The sequence below is a fragment of the Lissotriton vulgaris genome, chromosome 5 (genome assembly GCF_964263255.1).
Source record: "Lissotriton vulgaris chromosome 5, aLisVul1.2, whole genome shotgun sequence".
In the NCBI taxonomy this organism is placed as follows: Eukaryota; Metazoa; Chordata; class Amphibia; order Caudata; family Salamandridae; genus Lissotriton; species Lissotriton vulgaris.
The window spans coordinates 51966311-51990839 of NC_141693.1; the positions used below are offsets into that span (position 1 = coordinate 51966311).

Genomic DNA, 24529 nt, shown 5'->3' on the forward strand with positions numbered 1-24529 from the left:
TAGAGCAGGTAAAGCATTTGGTATATTCTGGTGGGCTGAATGTGCTCTAGATTCTGTTACAATCAGACGATATAGTGCTGTACAGTGTGGTAATTCAATACAGGCAGTTCATAAATTATTGATACAGTGTGAGGTAAAGCATTAGGTATATTCTAAGGAACGGGAAACATCCTTTACAACACAACTTTTACCACGCAGTGCCTTTACAACGCAGGTTTTTCAACGCAAGTCATTACAACGAATTGCGCTGGGGGCGCTCTAGGATAAGTAATAGTTTAATCTACTATCCAACACCTTCCCTACTATCCACGGGGACTGGAGTTGGAATAGTAAATTAAACTATTCACTATCCAGCACCCCCCAACGAAAGTCGTTGTAACGACTTGTGTTGAAAAACCTGCGTTGTAAAGGCATGCGTAGTAAACGCATTTGTTGTAACAACGTACATCCCTAAGGGACAGAGGTCCCCAGTGTCTGGGCACAAAGCCTGTGGGTGTTAGGTGCAGGCATTCCATTCATCAAAAGTGTTTAGTCCATTTTCTGTAGTTCTGCAGTTGAAAATCCATTTGCGCTCCAGGCGATTTAGTGTTGTTTGTTGGTTGCCGCCTCTCGTGTATGTCTGGAGGCTGTCTATCACCTGCCAGGTGATGTCGTTTTCGGAGTGTCCTTTGTTTAAGAAATGTTCCACTAGCGGTGAAGTGAGGACTTTGCACCGAATCCTGCTCTTATGTTGGGAGATCCGTGCCTTCACTTGCTGAGTTGTCTGGCCAATATAGCGAAGTTTGCACGGGCACTCAATACAGTAAATTACATTTTTGGAATTCCAGTTAGTAAATGCTTTCAAAACATGTTTACAGTTACCATATTCAAAAACTTTTGTGTTTTTTGTGGATTTGCATGCCATGCAGTGGTTACACTTGTAGTGGCCCAGTATAGGCGGTAGATTGAGGTATGACTGGATAGAGTTGTCTTTTTTGGTTGTAAAAGCCCTCACAAGGTGGTCCTTTATGTTGCGGCCACGTTTAAATGAGAAAAGGGGCATTCATGTGTTGAACTCTAATGGATCCAGGACTGACCAGAGATTTTTTACTAGTTTGGTCAGTCTATTACTCATTGAGTTAAATGTGGTGACGCATGTGATTCTGGATAAAGACGTCTTCTCTCGTGTTTGGAGTAGATGTTCTTGGTGTGAATACCAGGCCCTTTTCATGGTGTGTTTGACTAACCATCTAGGGTAGCCTCTAGCTGCCAGTATTTCACATAGTATCTCAGCTTCTTGAAAGAAATCTTCCCTGAATTTACAATTTCGCCGAATACGGAGAAATTGACCGTAGCGAAGGCCATCTCTTAGTGTCCTTGGGTGTGCGCTGTGGTACTCTAGCAAGGTGTTCTTTTCAGTGGGTTTCCTGAAAAGGGTTGTGTATGTTTCACAATTAAGGCATTTAATGGTGACATCCAAGTAGTCTACCTTACAGTTATCATAGTTGAATGTAAACCTAAGCTCTGGTTGGGTGTTGTTCAGCCACTCACAAAAGAGTTTGAGTTCATTTTGTTCCCCACTCCAAATCATGAGCACGCTGTGGGTTGGTGGCGCTGAGGATGATGTTGGTTCCCATATCACCTACAAATGAAAGAGCAAAATTGGGAGCAAAAATTGCTCCCATTGAAGTGCCTTTGTACTGTCTCTAGTAGGTGTCTTGGAACAGAAAATAATTGTTTGGTGAGGAATGTTAGTGTACAGAGACTCTATGTCAAGAGTGACAAGGAGTTCAGTATTTTGGTCAAAGGGTTGGGATTCAATTAGGTTGATCAAGTGGATTACAGCATAAATAAGTAAGCGACATGAGCACCACCGTTACTACAGTATCCAGGGACTAATTATAATTATGCCTACTGACATGATCCTACTCCTGCAGCTCAGATTCTTGCAAGCTCCCAGACTCTCGCTGCCCCTGACCAAAGTAACACCGACCTGTCACCATCTCAGCTGTTACCCCAGTGATTAGCCACCATGCCTGCTTGCATACATCATAGCACACAGGTGGGCACTGACTAATGCTCTCTCCCACGTCTACAGATCAACTCAACCCACCAAGACCTGCCCAAACAACAGTAACTAAGATTCCACTTCCCGGGACAGTAACTCCCGTACAAGAGTAAGTTTACCACAAACAGGCCCAAATTCTGCGCCACACAAGGCCTCGTCCCCTCCCCCCCACCTACCCCGACCTCACTGGGTTCCCCATGTTGCAAACAGTGGTTGCGTTATGCGTAGGAGAGTTTGTTGCAATTGATTTACAATAAACACACTGGGGGCACTTACTCACTACATAGGGTGCTGACGTAGGGACATATTGTAACCATACCTTATTTCAATATAGTTTCAGACTGCTCACTACATGTCCTGAAGATGATCTTAAATAATTAAAAGATTGAAACACAGTCGACCCTCACAACAGGAACCCCCTTCATTGTACATATTCATGTGGAGTTCCATTCTTGTTGTCAATGTGATGTTATGTTTTTATTAACCTTCACTCTGTCACTTTACACATTTTTTCACTTTATGTGAACACCTATAATAATCTAAAGTACCAGCCCAACCCAGGCCAGTGTAAAAAGTAAAAATTAAATCCCTAATTTGTACACTCTCTATGTTTCCCTACATCTTTGCTCCCCTGCTGATTAATTGTCTAGTTTAAAATTTGTTTTTCCCCCTTTGGGGGTTCTTCTCGTTCTGGACCTATTGAGGCCAACCCTGAACCATTGTTTTCTTTAAACCTACTCTAACCCCAGGTTCATTTATCGGGGTACCCTTGTTCTCTCACACTTCTTCATGTACTCAGTCATCCTGGAGCAGATACCAAGTAGATAGTCCACAATATCCTGTTTTGAGGGGTTTGAGAGGTAACTCATATCCCTCCTTCACTAGACGTGAAGGACCCCTACAAGGATGTCCAAACAGAAGTTCAAAACTGCTGTAACCACCCCCCTTCTGAGGAACCTCTCTGTAGGAAAAGAGAAGGTAGGGCAAAATGATGTCCCATCTATGCCTGAGCTTTTCAGGGAGACCTTTAATCATGCCCTTGAGGGTTTTGTTGAATCTTTCAATTAACCCATTACATTGTGGGTGATAAGGGGTAGTACATTTGTAATTTACTCCACACTCCTTCCAAATAGCAGTCTAGTAACCGGACATAAAGTTTGCATCTGATACTACCTCCTTAGGAAAACCCACTCTGGAAAATATTCCCAGAAGGGCCACAACAGGAGCTGCAGTAGTCCTAAGTGGAATTGCTTCTGGATACCTAATGGTATGGTCCACCACCACTAGTATTAATCTGTGCCCAGATGCAGTTTGAGGATCCATGGGACCAACAATGTCAATCCCAGTCCTCTCAAAGGGAACCCCCACCACAGGTAGTGGTATCAGAGGGGGCTTTGTAGTACCACCTGCTTTACCACTGGCTTGACAAGTAATACAGTAGTGACAAAACTCCTTTGTGTCCTCTGACATATGAGGCCAATGAAAGTGAGGAACAAGTCTGTCCGGGGTCTTGTTTTGGCCTAAGTGTCCTGCTAATGGGATATCATGTGCCAGCGTCAGTAGGAACCCCTAAACTTCAGAGGTATAACCAACCTCCTGGTAGCACCAGGTTTGGTGTCTCTACGCTCTGAGTATAAGAGTCCATCATCCCTGTAGATCCTGTGGGACCCACTGGCACTCCCAGCAGCCTCAGTAGCAGCTTGCTGTCTGAGGGGTTCAAGAGAGGGGCAGCTCAGCTGCTCCTGGTCCAGATCTTCCTTGGAAGGGACCCCTGTCCCCAAGAACTCAACCTGATCAGGTTCAAGTTCCTCTGAGACCGTTTCTTCTTCAGGACTAAGATCATCTCCCTTGAGAGACTGATCTGTACTCTGAGGCAGGTGGGAAGACACTTCCTTACCTCTACTGTTCCTTCTCATTGGAGGCACCTGGTCCATTATTCCAGGATCCAGGGCCTATTCAGTGGAAGACATTTTTGCCTGTGACCTAGTCATGGCAAACACACCTGCAGGGATGTCCAGCATTTCTGCATGTGTCCTGAGTTCCACTTCAGCCCAAGCTGAAGTTTCTAAATCATTGCCGAATAAGTATTCAACAGGGAGGTCTGCACTTACCACAACCTTCTTAGGGCCAGGCACCGCTTCCCAGGTGAAATTCACAACTGCCAAGGAATGGTCTGTCCTGACATTACTTGCATTGGTAACTTGGTTCATCTCACCAAGTATGATTTGTTCAGGGGCCACAAGATCTTTTGTTACCATTTTGACACTTGCACCTGTATCCCTGAATGGCATTGCTTCCTTACCATTAATCAAAGGCTGCTGACTGTATTTGCCCAGATTACTGTGACTGACAAATACGGAGGCAATATCCACGCTGCCTCCATTACAGACTAATACAGCCTGAGTTGGAACTCTGACTAGGCCAGTGTCCATCTCAAATCCCAGGGTTTGCCCTACTACACCCTTATTCTGTGTACCACCACTTTGAGCTGAACTAGGGGGAACAGTTGCCTTAGGGGCAGTGGTGGCTGGAGTAGATTCCTTGGTCCTTGGACAATCAGCATCATGTGTCCAATGGGTTTTCTGTCTACAGATATAACACCAAGGCTTCTTTTTGTTTTTACACTTGTTGGATTGTGACCCCCCCCAGATGAAGACTTTTGGGCCCTTGTGAAGACTTCTGGTCTTGACCTTTCTCTCCACCCTTATCTGAGGTTTTAGAATCTTGATTCTTAGAATCACCACCTTGGTTCTGAGTTTTCTGCTTCACCCTGGTTCTGACCCATTTGTCTGCCTTCTTTCCCAATTCTTGGGGAGAGGTCAGATCAGAGTCCACCAGGTATTGATGCAACAAGTGATTTTGACAATTATTAAGGATCAGCTCCCTCATAATTAAATTGTACAATCCTTTAACATCATACACCGTACTGCCAAGTAACCAGCCTTCCAGAGCCTTAGTAGCAAAATCTACAAAGTCAACCCAGTCCTGAGTCTGTGTCTTCTGGGTGTCTCTGAACCTAATCATGTATTGCTCAGTGGTTAAGCCAAACCCATCAATGAGAGCACTCTTCAAGACTGTGTCATTATCAGCCTCCTCTTCTCTTACTGTGAGGAGCTTATCTCTACCTTTGGCAGCAAAGGAGAGCCCCCACTCCTCTTGAGGGACCCTCTGTACTTTACAGGCCCTCTCTAGTGCAGTTATCCATTTGTGGATGTCATCCCCACTCTGTTAGGGAGGGACTATCGTGTTCAGGTTCCTATGATCATGACTATACTCTCTAGTTCTAGGGACACTGTTGCTGCCACGATTGGGCTCTCGTCCCAACCTTCTGGAAGCCCTCTGGAGCTCTAGGGATTAGCTGTCTAAGGCCAATTGTTCCCTCTTGAGTCCGAATTTGGTTCTCTCATACTCAAGTAATTGTCACTTCTTCTCATAAGAGGAGTCCCTTTTATGAGAAGCAGAGGTCCCTACAGAAGTACCTGAATGATTAGATTCCTCGGAAGGAGATATTGATCTTCTAGGTAAACGTTGTACTCTCCCTGGTGGAGTAAAGAGAGGTCCACTGGGGTTTCCCCCCCCCCCCCCCCCCACCCAAAGGTAGTGTTGGAGTTTACAGGTTGGAATCATCTGGATCCTCCTGGCCAGGTTTAGAGTGCATATCAAAGAAGTATGCACTTCCTGGTCTTTCCTCACCTCCTGTCCCACCCCCTCTTTCTACTTCTTCAGACCCTGGGGTCTTTCTGAGGCCATCTAAGAGCAACATCTCTATGAGACGTTGGGTGTTTGCACTTCTCCCTGTCCTCAGCTTCCTAGGTGTACACATATTTCTCAATTCCTAAAATGAGAGATGACCATATGTAGTTGGCAGAGAGCCACTGGCTTCTCCTTTAGAAGACATACTAGTGTTTATGTGGTGTTGGCACCTACCTAACCTAGTGGGAACTAAACTCTCTTGAGTTGGAAAAAATGTGTGCTAGACCCTTAACTACCCAACCCCAAGTTCAGTAGAACTTACCTATTCTAGTCTTGATGTATTAAATGTACCTAATATCTTTAGTGGTTTTCAGTTAATCACTCAATGAGATTTATCTGGTAAAACAACAGCAAGCTTGAATCCCAACCACTGCACACCAATGTGAAAAGTTGGCCTGGTATATGCTGTCCACTAATTAACCGCAAGGTTATAATGCACTTAAATATATATGGTTGGCTGCATCACAAACAACCCAGGAAAATAGGTTCCGAAGGCTGGAGAGGGTCTCTGCTCATGCAGGAGTACCCTCTCACATAAAACCCAGCACCCTGCCTTCAGGATTGATAAGGCCTGCCATAGGGGTGACTGATAGGTTTATATGTGATGTGATTTAGAATAGATATAGGTAACCTATATGTAAGTAAGGGGTGTATGCACCACCTTACACAGGCTGCAGTAGCAGACCTGGTGTGCCATTTTAAATGGTCTCTCAGCGGTGGCACAATACATGCTTCAGCCCATGGGAGGCCTCAGGGGTACCTATGACCTGGGTGCATGGTGTACCATATACTAGGGACTGATAAGAGTACCCCAGTATCCAATCCGGAGTGTACCTACAGTACATGCAATCAGTTTAGAGGAGAAAGCAGATAGACTGGGGCCCTGAGTAGCAGGATCCCAGTCAGTCTAAGTTGAAAACAGTGATACATCAGCCAAAAGTGGGGGTAACCATAAGAAGCAGATCCTACTCTCCTATAAAATCGATTACATTATTTGTATCTTTTTGGCCAGTACCCACTCACCTTCATGGCCCACCCATGCTTCTTTAGGGCCCACCCAAAGAAAAATATTCTAGAGTTGGTCCTGCTGCTACTGAAGTGTGTGCAGGTGCCTGGAGGGAGTGACACTGAGGGAGCACGCAAGGAATGCTCACTCCTTACCGTCACAGCCAGTAAGAATTTCTATGGTTTTGTACGAGTGTAATGTCCAACTAACTATAACGTCCCTGAAACCTGTGTTTTTTTCAGTGAATTTCTAAGGTTTTCCAAGGTTTTTTAAATGCTAATTTCTAACTATAACGCCCTTGAAACCTATGTTTTTTCCAGTGAATATATATATATATATATATCAAGCGGGATGGGGATGTGAAGGGGGAAGCAGCAAACATAAGAGGGGGCAGGTACATTGCTGCTGCTGTGTGCCTTCCTTCCTTGTGGATGTGATGTACCCCGGGAAAGGTACACCGCTGCTGATCTGTGCCTTGTGGGTGTCCCGTAACCCGGGAAAGGTACACCGCTGCTGATCTGTGCCTTGTGGGTGTCACGTACCCCGGGAAAGGTGCCCCGCTGCTGATCTGTGCCTTGTGGGTGTCACGTACCCCGGGAAAGGTACACCGCTGCTGATCTGTGCCTGCAGGGTGTGAGGTACCCCAGGACATGTAGACTGCTGCTGATGTCTGCCTGTGTGCCTTCTGGGTGTGACGTACTCTGGGACAGACAATCTGCTGCTGCTGTGTGCCTGCATGCATGGAGGGTGTGATGTACCCTGGGATAGATTTACTGCTGCTGCTGATGTGTGCCTGGTGAGTGTGACGTACCCCGGGACAGGTACACTGCTGCGGGTCTGTGCCTGGTGGGTGTGGCATACCCCAGGACAGGTACACTGCTGCTGTGTGCCTGGTGGGTGTGGCATACCCCAGGACAGGTACACTGCTGCTGATCTGTGCCTTGTGGGTGTGACGTACCCCGGGACAGGTACACTGCTGCTGTGTGCCTGGTGGGTGTGGCATACACCAGGACAGGTACACTACTGCTGTGTGCCTGGTGGGTGTGGCATACCCCAGGACAGGTACATTGCTGCTGATCTGTGCCTTGTGGGTGTGACGTACCCCGGGACAGGTACACTGCTGCTGTGTGCCTGGTGGGTGTGGCATACCCCAGGACAGGTACACTGCTGCTGATCTGTGCCTTGTGGGTGTCACGTACCCCGGGACAGGTACACTGCTGCTGATCTGTGCCTTGTGGGTGTGACGTACCCCGGGACAGGTACACTGCTGCTGTGTGCCTGGTGGGTGTGGCATACCCCAGGACAGGTACACTGCTGCTGATCTGTGCCTTGTGGGTGTGACGTACCTCGGGACAGGTACACTGCTGCTGTGTGCCTGGTGGGTGTGGCATACCCCAGGACAGTTACTCTGCTGCTGTGTGCCTGGTGGGTGTGGCATACCCCAGGACAGGTACACTGCTGCTGATCTGTGCATTGTGGGTGTGACGTACCCCAGGACAGGTACACTGCTGCTGTGTGCCTGGTGGGTGTGGCATACCCCAGGACTGGTACACTGCTGCTGATCTGTGCCTTGTGGGTGTGACGTACCCCAGGACAGGTACACTGCTGCTGATCTGTGCCTTGTGGGTGTGACGTACCCCAGGACAGGTACACTGCTGCTGTGTGCCTGGTGGGTGTGGCATACCCCAGGACAGGTACACTGCTGCTGATCTGTGCCTTGTGGGTGTGACGTACCCCGGGACAGGTACACTGCTGCTGTGTGCCTGGTGGGTGTGGCATACCCCAGGCAGGTACACTGCTGCTGTGTGCCTGGTGGGTGTGGCATACCCCAGGACAGGTACACTGCTGCTGATCTGTGCCTTGTGGGTGTCACGTACGCCGGGACAGGTACACTGCTGCGGGTCTGTGCCTCGCGGGTGTGGCATACCCCAGGACAGGTACACTGCTGCTGATCTGTGCCTTGTGGGTGTGACGTACCCCGGGACAGGTACACTGCTGCTGTGTGCCTGGTGGGTGTGGCATACCCCAGGACAGGTACACTGCTGCTGTGTGCCTGGTGGGTGTGGCATACCCCAGGACAGGTACACTGCTGCTGATCTGTGCCTTGTGGGTGTGACGTACCCCGGGACAGGTACACTGCTGCTGTGTGCCTGGTGGGTGTGGCATACCCCAGGACAGGTACACTGCTGCTGATCTGTGCCTTGTGGGTGTCACGTACCCCGGGACAGGTACACTGCTGCGGGTCTGTGCCTGGTGGGTGTGGCATACCCCAGGACAGGTACACTGCTGCTGATCTGTGCCTTGTGGGTGTGACGTACCCCGGGACAGGTACACTGCTGCTGTGTGCCTGGTGGGTGTGGCATTCCCCAGGACAGGTACACTGCTGCTGTGTGCCTTGTGGGTGTGGCATACCCCAGGACAGGTGCACTGCTGCTGTGTGCCTGGTGGGTGTGGCATACCCCAAGACAGGTACACTGCTGCTGATCTGTGCCTTGTGGGTGTGACGTACCCCGGGACAGGTACACTGCTGCTGTGTGCCTGGTGGGTGTGGCATACCCCAGGACAGGTACACTGCTGCTGATCTGTGCCTTGTGGGTGTGACGTACCCCAGGACAGGTACACTGCTGCTGTGTGCCTGGTGGGTCTGGCATACCCCAGGACAGGTACACTGCTGCTGATCTGTGCCTTGTGGGTGTGACGTACCCCGGGACAGGTACACTGCTGCTGTGTGCCTGGTGGGTGTGGCATACCCCAGGACAGGTACACTGCGGCTGTGTGCCTGGTGGGTGTGGCATACCCCAGGACAGGTACGCTGCTGCTTTGTGCCTGGTGGGTGTGGCATACCCCAGGACAGGTACACTGCTGCTGATCTGTGCCTTGTGGGTGTGACGTACCCCAGGACAGGTACACTGCTGCTGATCTGTGCCTTGTGGGTGTGGCATACCCCAGGACAGGTACACTGCTGCTGATCTGTCCCTTGTGGGTGTGACATACCCCGGGACAGGTACACTGCTGCTGATCTGTCCCTTGTGGGTGTGACATACCCCGGGACAGGTACACTGCTGCTGTGTGCCTGGTGGGTGTGGCATACCCCAGGACAGGTACACTGCTGCTGTGTGCCTGGTGGGTGTGGCATACCCCAGGACAGGTACACTGCTGCTGATCTGTGCCTTGTGGGTGTCACGTACCCCGGGACAGGTACACTGCTGCGGGTCTGTGCCTGGTGGGTGTGGCATACCCCAGGACAGGTACACTGCTGCTGATCTGTGCCTTGTGGGTGTGACGTACCCCGGGACAGGTACACTGCTGCTGTGTGCCTGGTGGGTGTGGCATTCCCCAGGACAGGTACACTGCTGCTGTGTGCCTTGTGGGTGTGGCATACCCCAGGACAGGTGCACTGCTGCTGTGTGCCTGGTGGGTGTGGCATACCCCAAGACAGGTACACTGCTGCTGATCTGTGCCTTGTGGGTGTGACGTACCCCGGGACAGGTACACTGCTGCTGTGTGCCTGGTGGGTGTGGCATACCCCAGGACAGGTACACTGCTGCTGATCTGTCCCTTGTGGGTGTGACATACCCCGGGACAGGTACACTGCTGCTGTGTGCCTGGTGGGTGTGGCATACCCCAGGACAGGTACACTGCTGCTGTGTGCCTGGTGGGTGTGGCATACCCCAGGACAGGTACACTGCTGCTGTGTGCCTGGTGGGTGTGGCATATCCCAGGACAGGTACACTGCTGCTGATCTGTGCCTGGTGGGTGTGGCATACCCCAGGACAGGTACAGTGCTGCTGATCTGTGCCTTGTGGGTGTGACGTACCCCGGGACAGGTACACTGCTGCTGTGTGCTTGGTGGGTGTGGCATACCCCGGGACAGGTACACTGCTGCGGGTCTGTGCCTGGTGGGTGTGGCATACCCCAGGACAGGTACACTGCTGCTGTGTGCCTGGTGGGTGTGGCATACCCCAAGACAGGTACACTGCTGCTGATCTGTGCCTTGTGGGTGTGACGTACCCCGGGACAGGTACACTGCTGCTGTGTGCCTGGTGGGTGTGGCATACCCCAGGACAGGTACACTGCTGCTGATCTGTGCCTTGTGGGTGTGACGTACCCCAGGACAGGTACACTGCTGCTGTGTGCCTGGTGGGTGTGGCATACCCCAGGACAGGTACACTGCTGCTGATCTGTGCCTTGTGGGTGTGACGTACCCCGGGACAGGTACACTGCTGCTGTGTGCCTGGTGGGTGTGGCATACCCCAGGACAGGTACACTGCGGCTGTGTGCCTGGTGGGTGTGGCATACCCCAGGACAGGTACGCTGCTGCTTTGTGCCTGGTGGGTGTGGCATACCCCAGGACAGGTACACTGCTGCTGATCTGTGCCTTGTGGGTGTGACGTACCCCGGGACAGGTACACTGCTGCTGTGTGCCTGATGGGTGTGGCATACCCCAGGACAGGTACACTGCTGCTGTGTGCCTGGTGGGTGTGGCATACCCCAGGACAGGTACACTGCTGCTGATCTGTGCCTTGTGGGTGTCACGTACGCCGGGACAGGTACACTGCTGCTGTGTGCCTTGTGGGTGTGGCATACCCCAGGACAGGTGCACTGCTGCTGATCTGTCCCTTGTGGGTGTGACATACCCCGGGACAGGTACACTGCTGCTGTGTGCCTGGTGGGTGTGGCATACCCCAGGACCGGTACACTGCTGCTGTGTGCCTGGTGGGTGTGGCATACCTCAGGACAGGTACACTGCTGCTGTGTGCCTGGTGGGTGTCACGTACCCCGGGACAGGTACACTGCTGCTGATCTGTGCCTTGTGGGTGTGACGTACCCCGGGACAGGTACACTGCTGCTGTGTGCCTGATGGGTGTGGCATACCCCAGGACAGGTACACTGCTGCTGATCTGTCCCTTGTGGGTGTGACATACCCCGGGACAGGTACACTGCTGCTGTGTGCCTGGTGGGTGTGGCATACCCCAGGACCGGTACACTGCTGCTGTGTGCCTGGTGGGTGTGGCATACCCCAGGACCGGTACACTGCTGCTGATCTGTGCCTTGTGGGTGTGGCATACCCCAGGACAGGTACACTGCTGCTGTGTGCCTTGTGGGTGTGACGTACCCCGGGATAGGTACACTGCTGCTGTGTGCCTGGTGGGTGTGGCATACCCCAGGACAGGTACACTGCTGCTGATCTGTGCCTTGTGGGTGTGGCATACCCCAGGACAGGTACACTGCTGCTGTGTGCCTGGTGGGTGTGGCATACCCCAGGACAGGTACACTGCGGCTGTGTGCCTGGTGGGTGTGGCATACCCCAGGACAGGTACACTGCTGCTTTGTGCCTGGTGGGTGTGGCATACCCCAGGACAGGTACACTGCTGCTGATCTGTGCCTTGTGGGTGTGACGTACCCCAGGACAGGTACACTGCTGCTGTGTGCCTGGTGGGTGTGACGTACCTCGGGACAGGTACACTGCTGCTGTGTGCCTGGTGGGTGTGGCATACCCCAGGACAGGTACACTGCTGCTGATCTGTGCCTTGTGGGTGTGACGTACCCCAGGACAGGTACACTGCTGAGGGTCTGTGCCTGGTGGTGAGTGTGACATACCCCAGGACAGGTACAGTGCTGCTGATCTGTGCCTTGTGGGTGTCACGTACCCCAGGACAGGTACACTGCTGCTGTGTGCCTGGTGGGTGTGGCATACCCCAGGACAGGTACACTGCTGCTGGTCTGTGCCTTGTGGGTGTGGCATACCCCCGGACAGGTACACTGCTGCTGTGTGCCTGGTGGGTGTGACGTACCTCGGGACAGGTACACTGCTGCTGTGTGCCTGGTGGGTGTGGCATACCCCAGGACAGTTACACTGCTGCTGTGTGCCTGGTGGGTGTGACGTACCCCGGGACAGGTACACTGCTGCTGATCTGTGCCTGGTGGGTGTGGCATACCCCAGGACAGGTACACTGCTGCTGTGTGCCTGGTGGGTGTGACGTACCTCGGGACAGGTACACTGCTGCTGTGTGCCTGGTGGGTGTGGCATACCCCAGGACAGTTACACTGCTGCTGTGTGCCTGGTGGGTGTGACGTACCCCGGGACAGGTACACTGCTGCTGTGTGCCTGGTGGGTGTGGCATACCCCAGGACAGTTACACTGCTGCTGTGTGCCTGGTGGGTGTGACGTACCCCGGGACAGGTACACTGCTGCTGTGTGCCTGGTGGGTGTGGCATAGCCCAGGACAGGTACACTGCTGCTGGTCTGTGCCTTGTGGGTGTGGCATACCCCCGGACAGGTACACTGCTGCTGTGTGCCTGGTGGGTGTGACGTACCTCGGGACAGGTACACTGCTGCTGTGTGCCTGGTGGGTGTGGCATACCCCAGGACAGGTACACTGCTGCTGTGTGCCTGGTGGGTGTGACGTACCTCGGGACAGGTACACTGCTGCTGTGTGCCTGGTGGGTGTGGCATACCCCAGGACAGTTACACTGCTGCTGTGTGCCTGGTGGGTGTCACGTACCCCAGGACATGTACACTGCTGCTGTGTGCCTGGTGGGTGTGGCATACCCCAGGACAGGTACACTGCGGCTGATCTGTGCCTTGTGGGTGTGACGTACCCTGGGGCAGGTACACAGCTGCTGATGTGTGCCCGGTGGTTATGATGTACCCTGGGCGGGTACACTGTTGCAGTGTGCCCGGTGGGTGTGACGTACCCTGTGCCAGGTACTCTGCTGCTGGAGTGTTCTTGCTGAGTTAGGTACCCTGGGGCAGATACTGTATTGCTGATGCGTTCCTGCTGGGTGTGACCTACCCGGGACAGGTACACTGCTGCTGTGTGCCTGGTGGGTGTGAGGTACTCTTGCCTGGTGTGTGCCTGTGTGCCTGGTGGGTGTGACGTACCCCAGGATAGGTACACTGCTACTGAGGGTCGGTTCTAAAGGGTGGGCCAGGCCCACCCAAGGAATACCCTGGCCCCCTAAGGCCATTCGGAACAAACAAAAAAAGTGTTTTTCGCCGTAATGTTTTCCAGGGGTGCGCAGCCTCGTGGGCTCTCCCTCATCGTTTATTTGTATGATTATCAACCATGGCCATGGGATACTTTCAAGCCTGGGAGAGGGGTGAAGTCAGAAGAGTTTATTAGCTGCCGCGATGCACGAATGACCGGTATATGTATTCCTGAAAACTGAATTATGATTCTGAGCTTATTGTATCGTATTTTTAAACTTCAAAGCTTAGCAAAGTAAAAAGCTGCCAACGTTTTTTAAATACATTACATCTCTGCAACTGCACGTGACCCGGAGCATGCTGTGGTCTTAAAATTCTGCATCTTAAAGATTTGACAAGCAGCGTCCAACCCCTCCCCCAAAGCCAGAAACACACCAAAGAAAGCGAAGTATGTCGCTCTTTGGGTGCTGATTATTGTGCTAAAAATGTCAAAAGCAGACCGATGTCAGCACCTAAAATATCAAATCTGTGAAACACTTTGTTGCTTTTTGGCCCGTACCCACTCACCTCCATGGCCCACCCATGCTTCTTTAGGGCCCACCCAAAGAAACAATTCTAGAGTCGGGCCTGCTGCTGCTGAAGTGTGCTCAGGTGCCAGGAGGGTGTGACGTACCCCGGGACATGTACACTGCTGCTGATGTGTGCCTGCTGGGTGTGGCGTATGGGACAGGTAAACTGCTGCAGTGCAGGTGTGTGCCTGGAGGGTGTGACGTACCCCGGAACAGGTACACTGCTGCTGATGTGTGCCTGCTGGGTGTGGCGTATGGGACAGGTAAACTGCTGCAGTGCTGGTGTGTGACTGGAGGGTGTGACGTACCTCAGGACAGGTACACTGCTGCTGGTGTGTGCCTGGAGGGTGTGGCGTACCCCCGGACAGGTACACTGCTGCTGGTGCGTGCCTGGAGGGTGTGGCGTACCCCCGGACAGGTACACTGCTGCTGGTGCGTGCTCAGGTGCCTGGAGGGTGTGGCACTGAGGAAGCACGCAAGGAATTCTCACTCCTTACGTCACAGCCAGTAAGTCACTGGTAGGACGTGTTATTCGCGGAAGGTGCCTCAAGGGTGAAAGTGCAACCATTATTTCTATCACCCGCACCTCAAACTTCCCCGCAGAGCCGCCTTTGCTAAGACAGCGCCCTGGGAGAACCATCGTTTCTCTCTGCTCTCCTCTAAGAGCTATAAATATAAGGAGTTACTTAGCAGGGAGCCGCGTCGTCCATGCAGCGCCTGGAAGTAAATAAGAGGCACCGGCGGCCTGGGACAAAAAGACATTGTTAAAAGAAGTTTTGTGTGTAAGGTCAGTGTTTTCTCAAATTTTGCACCTTTGCCCAGCGCGCCAATGCCTGAATCCGGCCACGATTGTTTTTTTTCATTGGTTGGTTTTATATTTTTTGCCGGAGGGTCTGGGTTTCTGTCCTTCTCCTTCATCGCTCGTTGCCTGCTTCACCAAAAGTGAGTATCCATCCATTTCAAGAGCTTTTCGTGTAAGACAACCGGGGGAAATATCGACTCAACATCCTCAGAATTGTAATTCCCTTTGGAAATCCTTCCATGTCCAGGTGCTTTGCATATTCATTTGAATGTATCTGTTTGGACATTTCATGTATTCTGAGTTGGTGTGATTCTGTCCGATTACCCCCCCCCCCCCTCCTCCCTAGTGCCTGCACTCCCTCCTCACCCTAACCTAGGAGCCTGAACTTACACCCCGCACCACCCGGGGGTGGTGGTTCTACCCTAAGCTTCTGTTGACAGACCTGGTCAGCAGCAGGAACGTGCTCTGTCTTGTGTGAAGTGCTGACGTCCACTCTGATCTGCAGCAGGAAAGTGCTCTGCCCTGTGTGAAGTGCTGACGCCCACTCTGATCTGCAGCAGGAAAGTGCTCTGTCCTGTGTGAAGTGCTGACACCCACTCTGGTCTGCAGCAGGAAAGTGCTCTGTCCTGTGTGAAGGGCTGACGCCCACTCTGATCTGCAGCAGGAAAGTGCTCTGTCCTATGTGAAGGGCTGACGCCCACTCTGATCTGCAGCAGGAAAGTGCTCTGTCCTGTGTGAAGTGCTGACGCCCACTCTGATCTGCAGCAGGAAAGTGCTCTGTCCTGTGTGAAGTGCTGACACCCACTCTGATCTGCAGCAGAAAAGTGCTCTGTCCTGTGTGAAGGGCTGACACCCACTCTGATCTGCAGCAGGAAAGTGCTCTGTCCTGTGTGAAGTGCTGACACCCACTCTGGTCTGCAGCAGGAACGTGCTCTGTCCTGTGTGAAGTGCTGACACCCACTCTGATCTGCAGCAGGAAAGTGCTCTGTCTTGTGTGAAGTGCTGACACCCACTCTGATCTGCAGCAGGAAAGTGCTCTGTCCTGTGTGAAGTGCTGACACCCACTCTGATCTGCAGCAGGAAAGTGCTCTGTCTTGTGTGAAGTGCTGACACCCACTCTGATCTGCAGCAGGAAAGTGCTCTGTCTTGTGTAAAGTGCTGACGCCCACTCTGATCTGCAGCAGGAAAGTGCTCTGTCCTGTGTGAAGTGCTGACGCCCACTCTGGTCTGCAGCAGGAAAGTGCTCTGTCCTGTGTGAAGGGCTGACACCCACTCTGATCTGCAGCAGGAAAGTGCTCTGTCCTATGTGAAGGGATGACGCCCACTCTGATCTGCAGCAGGAAAGCACTCTGTCCTGTGTGAAGTGCTGACGCCCACTCTGATCTGCAGCAGGAAAGTGCTCTGTCCTGTGTGAAGTGCTGACGCCCACTCTGATCTGCAGCAGGAAAGTGCTCTGTCCTGTGTGAAGTGCTGACACCCACTCTGATCTGCAGCAGGAAAGTGCTCTGTCTTGTGTGAAGTGCTGACACCCACTCTGATCTGCAGCAGGAAAGTGCTCTGTCTTGTGTAAAGTGCTGACGCCCACTCTGATCTGCAGCAGGAAAGTGCTCTGTCCTGTGTGAAGTGCTGACGCCCACTCTGGTCTGCAGCAGGAAAGTGCTCTGTCCTGTGTGAAGGGCTGACACCCACTCTGATCTGCAGCAGGAAAGTGCTCTGTCCTATGTGAAGGGATGACGCCCACTCTGATCTGCAGCAGGAAAGCTCTCTGTCCTGTGTGAAGTGCTGACGCCCACTCTGATCTGCAGCAGGAAAGTGCTCTGTCCTGTGTGAAGTGCTGACGCCCACTCTGGTCTGCAGCAGGAAAGTGCTCTGTCCTGTGTGAAGGGCTGACGCCCACTCTGATCTGCAGCAGGAAAGCACTCTGTCCTGTGTGAAGTGCTGACGCCCACTCTGGTCTACAGCAGAAAGTGCTCTGTCCTGTGTGAAGTGCTGACACCCACTCTGGTCTGCAGCAGAAAGTGCTCTGTCCTGTGTGAAGGGCTGACACCCACTCTGATCTGCAGCAGGAACGTGCTCTGTCTTGTGTGAAGTGCTGACATCCACTCTGATCTGCAGCAGGAAAGTGCTCTGTCTTGTGTGAAGTGCTGACACCCACTCTGATCTGCAGCAGGAAAGTTCTCTGTCTTGTGTGAAGGGCTGACGCCCACTCTGATCTGCAGCAGGAAAGTGTTCTGCCCTGTGTGAAGTGCTGACGCCCACTCTGATCTGCAGCAGGAAAGTGCTCTGTCCTGTGTGAAGTGCTGAAGCCCACTCTGATCTGCAGCAGGAAAGTGCTCTCTCCTGTGTGAAGGGCTGACACCCACTCTGGTCTGCAGCAGGAAAGTGCTCTGTCCTGTGTGAAGGGCTGACGCCCACTCTGATCTGCAGCAGGAAAGTGCTCTGTCCTATGTGAAGGGCTGACGCCCACTCTGATCTGCAGCAGGAAAGTGCTCTGTCCTGTGTGAAGTGCTGACGCCCACTCTGATCTGCAGCAGGAAAGTGCTCTGTCCTGTGTGAAGTGCTGACATCCACTCTGATCTGCAGCAGGAAAGTGCTCTGTCTTGTGTGAAGTGCTGACACCCACTCTGATCTGCAGCAGGAAAGTTCTCTGTCTTGTGTGAAGTGCTGGCGCCCACTCTGATCTGCAGCAGGAAAGTGTTCTGCCCTGTGTGAAGTGCTGACGCCCACTCTGATCTGCAGCAGGAAAGTGCTCTGTCCTGTGTGAAGTGCTGAAGCCCACTCTGATCTGCAGCAGGAAAGTGTTCTCTCCTGTGTGAAGGGCTGACACCCACTCTGGTCTGCAGCAGGAAAGTGCTCTGTCCTGTGTGAAGGGCTGACGCCCACTCTGATCTGCAGCAGGAAAGTGCTCTGTCCTATGTGAAGGGCTGACGCCCACTCTGATCTGCAGCAGGAAAGTGCTCTGTCCTGTGTGAAGTGCTGACGCCCACTCTGATCTGCAGCAGGAAAGTGCTCTGTCCTGTGTGAAGTGCTGACGCCCACTCTGATCTGCAGCAGGAAAGTGCTCTGTCCTGTGTGAAGTGCTGACACCCACTCTGATCTGCAGCAGGAAAGTGCTCTCTCCTGTGTGAAGGGCTGACACCCACTCTGGTCTGCAGCAGGAAAGTGCTCTGTCCTGTGTGAAGGGCTGACGCCCACTCTGATCTGCAGCAGGAAAGTGCTCTGTCCTATGTGAAGGGCTGACGCCCACTCTGATCTGCAGCAGGAAAGTGCTCTGTCCTGTGTGAAGTGCTGACGCCCACTCTGATCTGCAGCAGGAAAGTGCTCTGTCCTGTGTGAAGTGCTGACACCCACTCTGATCTGCAGCAGAAAAGTGCTCTGTCCTGTGTGAAGGGCTGACACCCACTCTGGTCTGCAGCAGGAAAGTGTTCTGTCCTGTGTGAAGGGCTGACACCCACTCTGATCTGCAGCAGGAAAGTGCTCTGTCTTGTGTGAAGTGCTGACACCCACTCTGGTCTGCAGCAGGAAAGTGCTCTGTCTTGCATGAAGTGCTGACACCCACTCTGATCTGCAGCAGGAAAGTGCTCTGTCTTGTGTGAAGGGCTGACACCCACTCTGGTCTGCAGCAGGAAAGTGCTCTGTCTTGCATGAAGTGCTGACACCTACTCTGATCTGCAGCAGGAAAGTGCTCTCTCCTGTGTGAAGGGCTGACACCCTCTCTGGTCTGCAGCAGAAAAGTGCTCTGTCCTGTGTGAAATGCTGACACCCACTCTGATCTGCAGCAGGAAAGTGCTCTGTCTTGAGTGAAGTGCTGACCCCCACTCTGGTCTGCAACAGGAAAGTGCTCTGTCCTGTGTGAAGTGCTGACACCCACTCTGGACTGCAGCAGAAAGTGCTCTGTCCTGTGTGAAGGGCTGACACCCACTCTGGCCTGCAGCAGGAAAGTGCTCTGCCCTGTGTGAAGTGCTGCTGTGTGCCTGGTGGGTGTGGCATACCCCAGGACAGGTACACTGCTGCTGGTCTGTGCCTTGTGGGTGTGGCATACCCCCGGACAGGTACACTGCTGCTGTGTGCCTGGTGGGTGTGACGTACCTCGGGACAGGTACACTGCTGCTGTGTGCCTGGTGGGTGTGGCATACCCCAGGACAGTTACACTGCTGCTGTGTGCCTGGTGGGTGTGACGTACCCCGGGACAGGTACACTGCTGCTGTGTGCCTGGTGGGTGTGGCATACCCCAGGACAGTTACACTGCTGCTGTGTGCCTGGTGGGTGTGACGTACCCCGGGACAGGTACACTGCTGCTGTGTGCCTGGTGGGTGTGGCATACCCCAGGACAGGTACACTGCTGCTGGTCTGTGCCTTGTGGGTGTGGCATACCCCCGGACAGGTACACTGCTGCTGTGTGCCTGGTGGGTGTGACGTACCTCGGGACAGGTACACTGCTGCTGTGTGCCTGGTGGGTGTGGCATACCCCAGGACAGGTACACTGCTGCTGTGTGCCTGGTGGGTGTGACGTACCTCGGGACAGGTACACTGCTGCTGTGTGCCTGGTGGGTGTGGCATACCCCAGGACAGTTACACTGCTGCTGTGTGCCTGGTGGGTGTCACGTACCCCAGGACATGTACACTGCTGCTGTGTGCCTGGTGGGTGTGGCATACCCCAGGACAGGTACACTGCGGCTGATCTGTGCCTTGTGGGTGTGACGTACCCTGGGGCAGGTACACGCCCACTCTGATCTGCAGCAGGAAAGTGCTCTGTCCTGTGTGAAGTGCTGACACCCACTCTGATCTGCAGCAGAAAAGTGCTCTGTCCTGTGTGAAGGGCTGACACCCACTCTGGTCTGCAGCAGGAAAGTGTTCTGTCCTGTGTGAAGGGCTGACACCCACTCTGATCTGCAGCAGGAAAGTGCTCTGTCTTGTGTGAAGTGCTGACACCCACTCTGGTCTGCAGCAGGAAAGTGCTCTGTCTTGCATGAAGTGCTGACACCCACTCTGATCTGCAGCAGGAAAGTGCTCTGTCTTGTGTGAAGGGCTGACACCCACTCTGGTCTGCAGCAGGAAAGTGCTCTGTCTTGCATGAAGTGCTGACACCTACTCTGATCTGCAGCAGGAAAGTGCTCTCTCCTGTGTGAAGGGCTGACACCCTCTCTGGTCTGCAGCAGAAAAGTGCTCTGTCCTGTGTGAAATGCTGACACCCACTCTGATCTGCAGCAGGAAAGTGCTCTGTCTTGAGTGAAGTGCTGACCCCCACTCTGGTCTGCAACAGGAAAGTGCTCTGTCCTGTGTGAAGTGCTGACACCCACTCTGGACTGCAGCAGAAAGTGCTCTGTCCTGTGTGAAGGGCTGACACCCACTCTGGCCTGCAGCAGGAAAGTGCTCTGCCCTGTGTGAAGTGCTGACACCCATTCTGGTCTGCAGCAGAAAGTGCTCTGTCCTGCGTGAAGTGCTGATACCCACTCTGATCTGCAGCAGGAAAGTGCTCTGTCTTGTGTGAAGTGCTGACACCCACTCTGATCTGCAGCAGGAAAGTGCTCTGTCTTGTGTGAAGTGCTGACACCCACTCTGGTTTGCAGCAGGAAAGTGGCCTCTGTCCTGTGTGAAGGGCTGACACCCACTCTGGTCTGCAGCAGGAAAGTGCTCTGTCCAGTGTGAAGGGATGACACCCACTCTGGTCTGCAACAGGAAAGTGCTCTGTCCTGTGTGAAGTGCTGACACCCACTCTGGTCTGCAGCAGAAAGTGCTCTGTCCTGTGTGAAGGGCTGACACCCACTCTGGCCTGCAGCAGGAAAGTGCTCTGCCCTGTGTGAAGTGCTGACACCCATTCTGGTCTGCAGCAGAAAGTGCTCTGTCCTGCGTGAAGTGCTGACACCCATTCTGGTCTGCAGCAGAAAGTGCTCTGTCTTGCATGAAGTGCTGGCACCCACTCTGATCTGCAGCAGGAAAGTGCTCTCTCCTGTGTGAAGGGCTGACACCCACTCTGGTCTGCAGCAGAAAAGTGCTCTGTCCTGTGTGAAGGGCTGACACCCACTCTGATCTGCAGCAGGAAAGTGCTCTGTCTTGTGTGAAATGCTGACACCCACTCTGATCTGCAGCAGGAAAGTGCTCTGTCCTGTGTGAAGGGCTGACACCCACTCTGGTCTGCAGCAGGAAAGTGCTCTGTCCTGTGTGAAGGGCTGACACCCACTCTGGTCTGCAGCCGAAAGTGCTCTGTCCTGTGTGAAGTGCTGACACCCTCTCTGATCTGCAGCAGGAAAGTGCTCTGTCCTGTGTGAAGTGCTGACACCCACTCTGTTCTGCAGCAGGAAAGTGATCACTGTGTCCTGTGTGAAGGGCTGACACCCTCTCTGGTCTGCAGCAGGAAAGTGCTCTGTCCTGTGTGAAGTGCTGACACCCACTCTGGCCTGCAGCAGGAAAGTGCTCTGTCCTATGTGAAGGGTGACACCCACTCTGATCTGCAGCAGGAAAGTACTCTGTCTTGTGTGAAGTGCTGGCACCCACTCTGATCTGCAGCATGAAAGTGCTCTGTCTTGAGTGAAGTGCTGACCCCCACTCTGATCTGCAGCAGGAAAGTGCTCTGTCCTGTGTGAAGGGCTGACACCCACTCTGGTCTGCAACAGGAAAGTGCTCTGTCCTGTGTGAAGTGCTGACACCCACTCTGGACTGCAGCGGAAAGTGCTCTGTCCTGTGTGAAGGGCTGATACCCACTCTGGCCTGCAGCAGGAAAGTGCTCTGCCCTGTGTGAAGTGCTGACACCCATTCTGGTCTGCAGCAGAAAGTGCTCTGTCTTGCGTGAAGTGCTGACACCCACTCTGATCTGCAGCAGGAAAGTGCTCTGTCTTGTGTGAAGTGCTGACACCGACTCTGATCTGCAGCAGGAAAGTGCTCTGTCTTGTGTGAAGTGCTGACACACACTCTGGTCTGCAGCAGGAAAGTGGCCTCTGTCCTGTGTGAAGGGCTGACACCCACTCTGGTCTGCAGCAGGAAAGTGCTCTGTCCTGTGTGAAGTGCTGACACCCACTCTGGTCTGCAGCAGGAAAGTGCTCTGTCCTGTGTGAAGGGCTGACACCCACTCTGGCCTGCAGCAGGAAAGTGCTCTGCCCTGTGTGAAGTGCTGACACCCATTCTGGTCTGCAGCAGAAAGTGCTCTGTCCTGCGTGAAGTGCTGACACCCATTCTGGTCTGCAGCAGAAAGAGCTCTTTCCTGTGTGAAGTGCTGACACCCACTCAGAGGTGCAGCAGGAAAGTGCTCCGTCTTGTGTGAAGTGCTGACACCCACTCTGGTCTGCAGCAGGAAAGTGGCCTCTGTCCTGTGTGAAGGGCTGACACCCACTCTGGTCTGCAGCAGGAAAGTGCTCTGTCCTGTGTGAAGTGCTGACACCCACTCTGGTCTGCAGCAGAAAGTGCGCTGTCCTGTGTGAAGTGCTGACACCCACTCTGGTCTGCAGCAGGGAAGTGCTCTGTCCTGTGTGAAGTGCCGACATCCACTCTGGTCTGCAGCAGAAAGTGCTCTTTCCTGTGTGAAGGGCTGACACCCACTCTGGTCTGCAGCAGGAAAGTGCTCTCTCCTGTGTGAAGTGCTGACACCCACTCTGGTCTGCAGCAGGAAAGTGCTCTGTCCTGTGTGAAGTGCTGACACCCACCCTGGTCTGTAACATCGAAGTGCTCTGTCCTGTGTGAAGGGCTGACACCCACTCTGGTCTGCAGCAGGAATGTGCTCTGTCCTGTGTGAAGGGCCGACACCCACTCTGGTCTACAGCAGAAAGTGCTCTGTCCTGTGTGACGGGCTGACACCCACTCTGGTCTGCAGCAGGAAAGTGCTCTGTCCTGTGTGAAGTGCTGACGCCCACTCTGATCTGCAGCAGGAAAGTGCTCTGTCCTGTGTGAAGTGCTGACACCCACTCTGGTCTGCAGCAGAAAGTGCTCTGTCCTGTGTGAAGGGCTGACACCCACTCTGGTCTGCAGCAGAAAGTGCTCTGTCCTGGGTGACGGGCTGACACCCACTCTGGTCTGCAGCAGAAAGTGCTCTGTCTTGTGTGAAGTGCTCACACCATTCTGGTCTGCAGCAGAAAGTGCTCTGTCCTGTGTGAAGTGCTGACATCCACTCTGGTCTGCAGCAGAAAGTGCTCTGTCCTGTGTGAAGTGCTGACACCCACTCTGGTCTGCAGCAGGAAAGTGCTCTGTCCTGTGTGAAGTGCTCACACCCCCTCTGGTCTGCAGCAGAAAGTGCTCTGTCCTGTGTGAAGTGCTGACACCCACTCTGGTCTGCAGCAGAAAGTGCTCTGTCTTGTGTGAAGTGCTCACACCCACTCTGGTCTGCAGCAGAAAGTGCTCTGTCCTGTGTGAAGTGCTGACGCCCACTCTGGTCTGCAGCAGAAAGTGCTCTGTCCTGTGTGAAGTGCTGACACCCACTCTGATCTGCAGCAGGAAAGTGCTCTGTCCTGTGTGAAGTGCTGACGCCCACTCTGGTCTGCAGCAGAAAGTGCTCTTTCCTGTGCGAAGGGCTGACACCCACTCTGGTCTGCAGCAGAAAGTGCTCTGTCCTGTGTGAAGGGCTGACACCCACTCTGGTCTGCAGCAGAAAGTACTCTGTCCTGTGTGAAGGGCTGACACCCACTCTGGTCTGCAGCAGAAAGTGCTCTGTCTTGTGTGAAGTGCTCACACCCACTCTGGTCTGCAGCAGAAAGTGCTCTGTCCTGTGTGAAGTGCTGATATCCACTCTGGTCTGCAGCATAAAGTGATCTCTCCTGTGTGAAGTCCTGACACCCACTCTGGTCTGCAGCAGGAAAGTGCTCTGTCTTGTGTGAAGTGCTCACACCCACTCTGGTCTGCAGCAGAAAGTGCTCTGTCCTGTGTGAAGTGCTGACACCCACTCTGGTCTGCAGCAGAAAGTGCTCTGTCCTGTGTGAAGTGCTGACACCCACTCTGGTCTGAAACAGGAAAGTGCTCGGTCTTGTGTGAAGTGCTGACACCCACTCTGGTCTGCAGCAGAAAGTGCTCTGCCCTGTGTGAAGGGCTGACACCCATTCTGGTCTGCAGCAGAAAGTGCTCTGTCCTGTGTGAAGTGCTGACACCCACTCTGGTCTGCAGCAGGAAAGTGCTCTGTCCTGTGTGAAGTGCTGAAACCCACTCTGGTCTGCAGCAGAAAGTGCTCTGTCCTGTGTGAAGTGCTGACACCCACTCTGGTCTGCAGCAGGAAAGTGCTCTGTCTTGTGTGGAGTGCTCACACCCACTCTGGTCTGCAGCAGAAAGTGCTCTGTCCTGTGTGAAGTGCTGACACCCACTCTGGTCTGCAGCAGAAAGTGCTCTGTCCTGTGTGAAGTGCTGACACCCACTCTGGTCTGCAGCAGAAAGTGCTCTGTCCTGTGTGAAGTGCTGACACCCACTCTGGTCTGGATTCACCTTAAGTTTATTTCTTCCTTCATCA

The 24529-nt window shown here is 53.4% G+C and overlaps 1 protein-coding gene across 1 annotated transcript in view; it reads left to right on the forward strand.

The window, feature by feature from the left end:
* Window positions 1-14836: 14836 nt before the first annotated feature.
* The window catches only part of LOC147710124 (flotillin-1-like), a 154965-nt gene continuing 145272 nt past the window's right edge, over window positions 14837-24529 (forward strand). The window contains exon 1 of the mRNA XM_086920822.1: window positions 14837-15093. The gene's annotated coding sequence lies outside the window, so the exon portion shown is untranslated. The remainder of the gene's footprint in view (window positions 15094-24529) is intronic.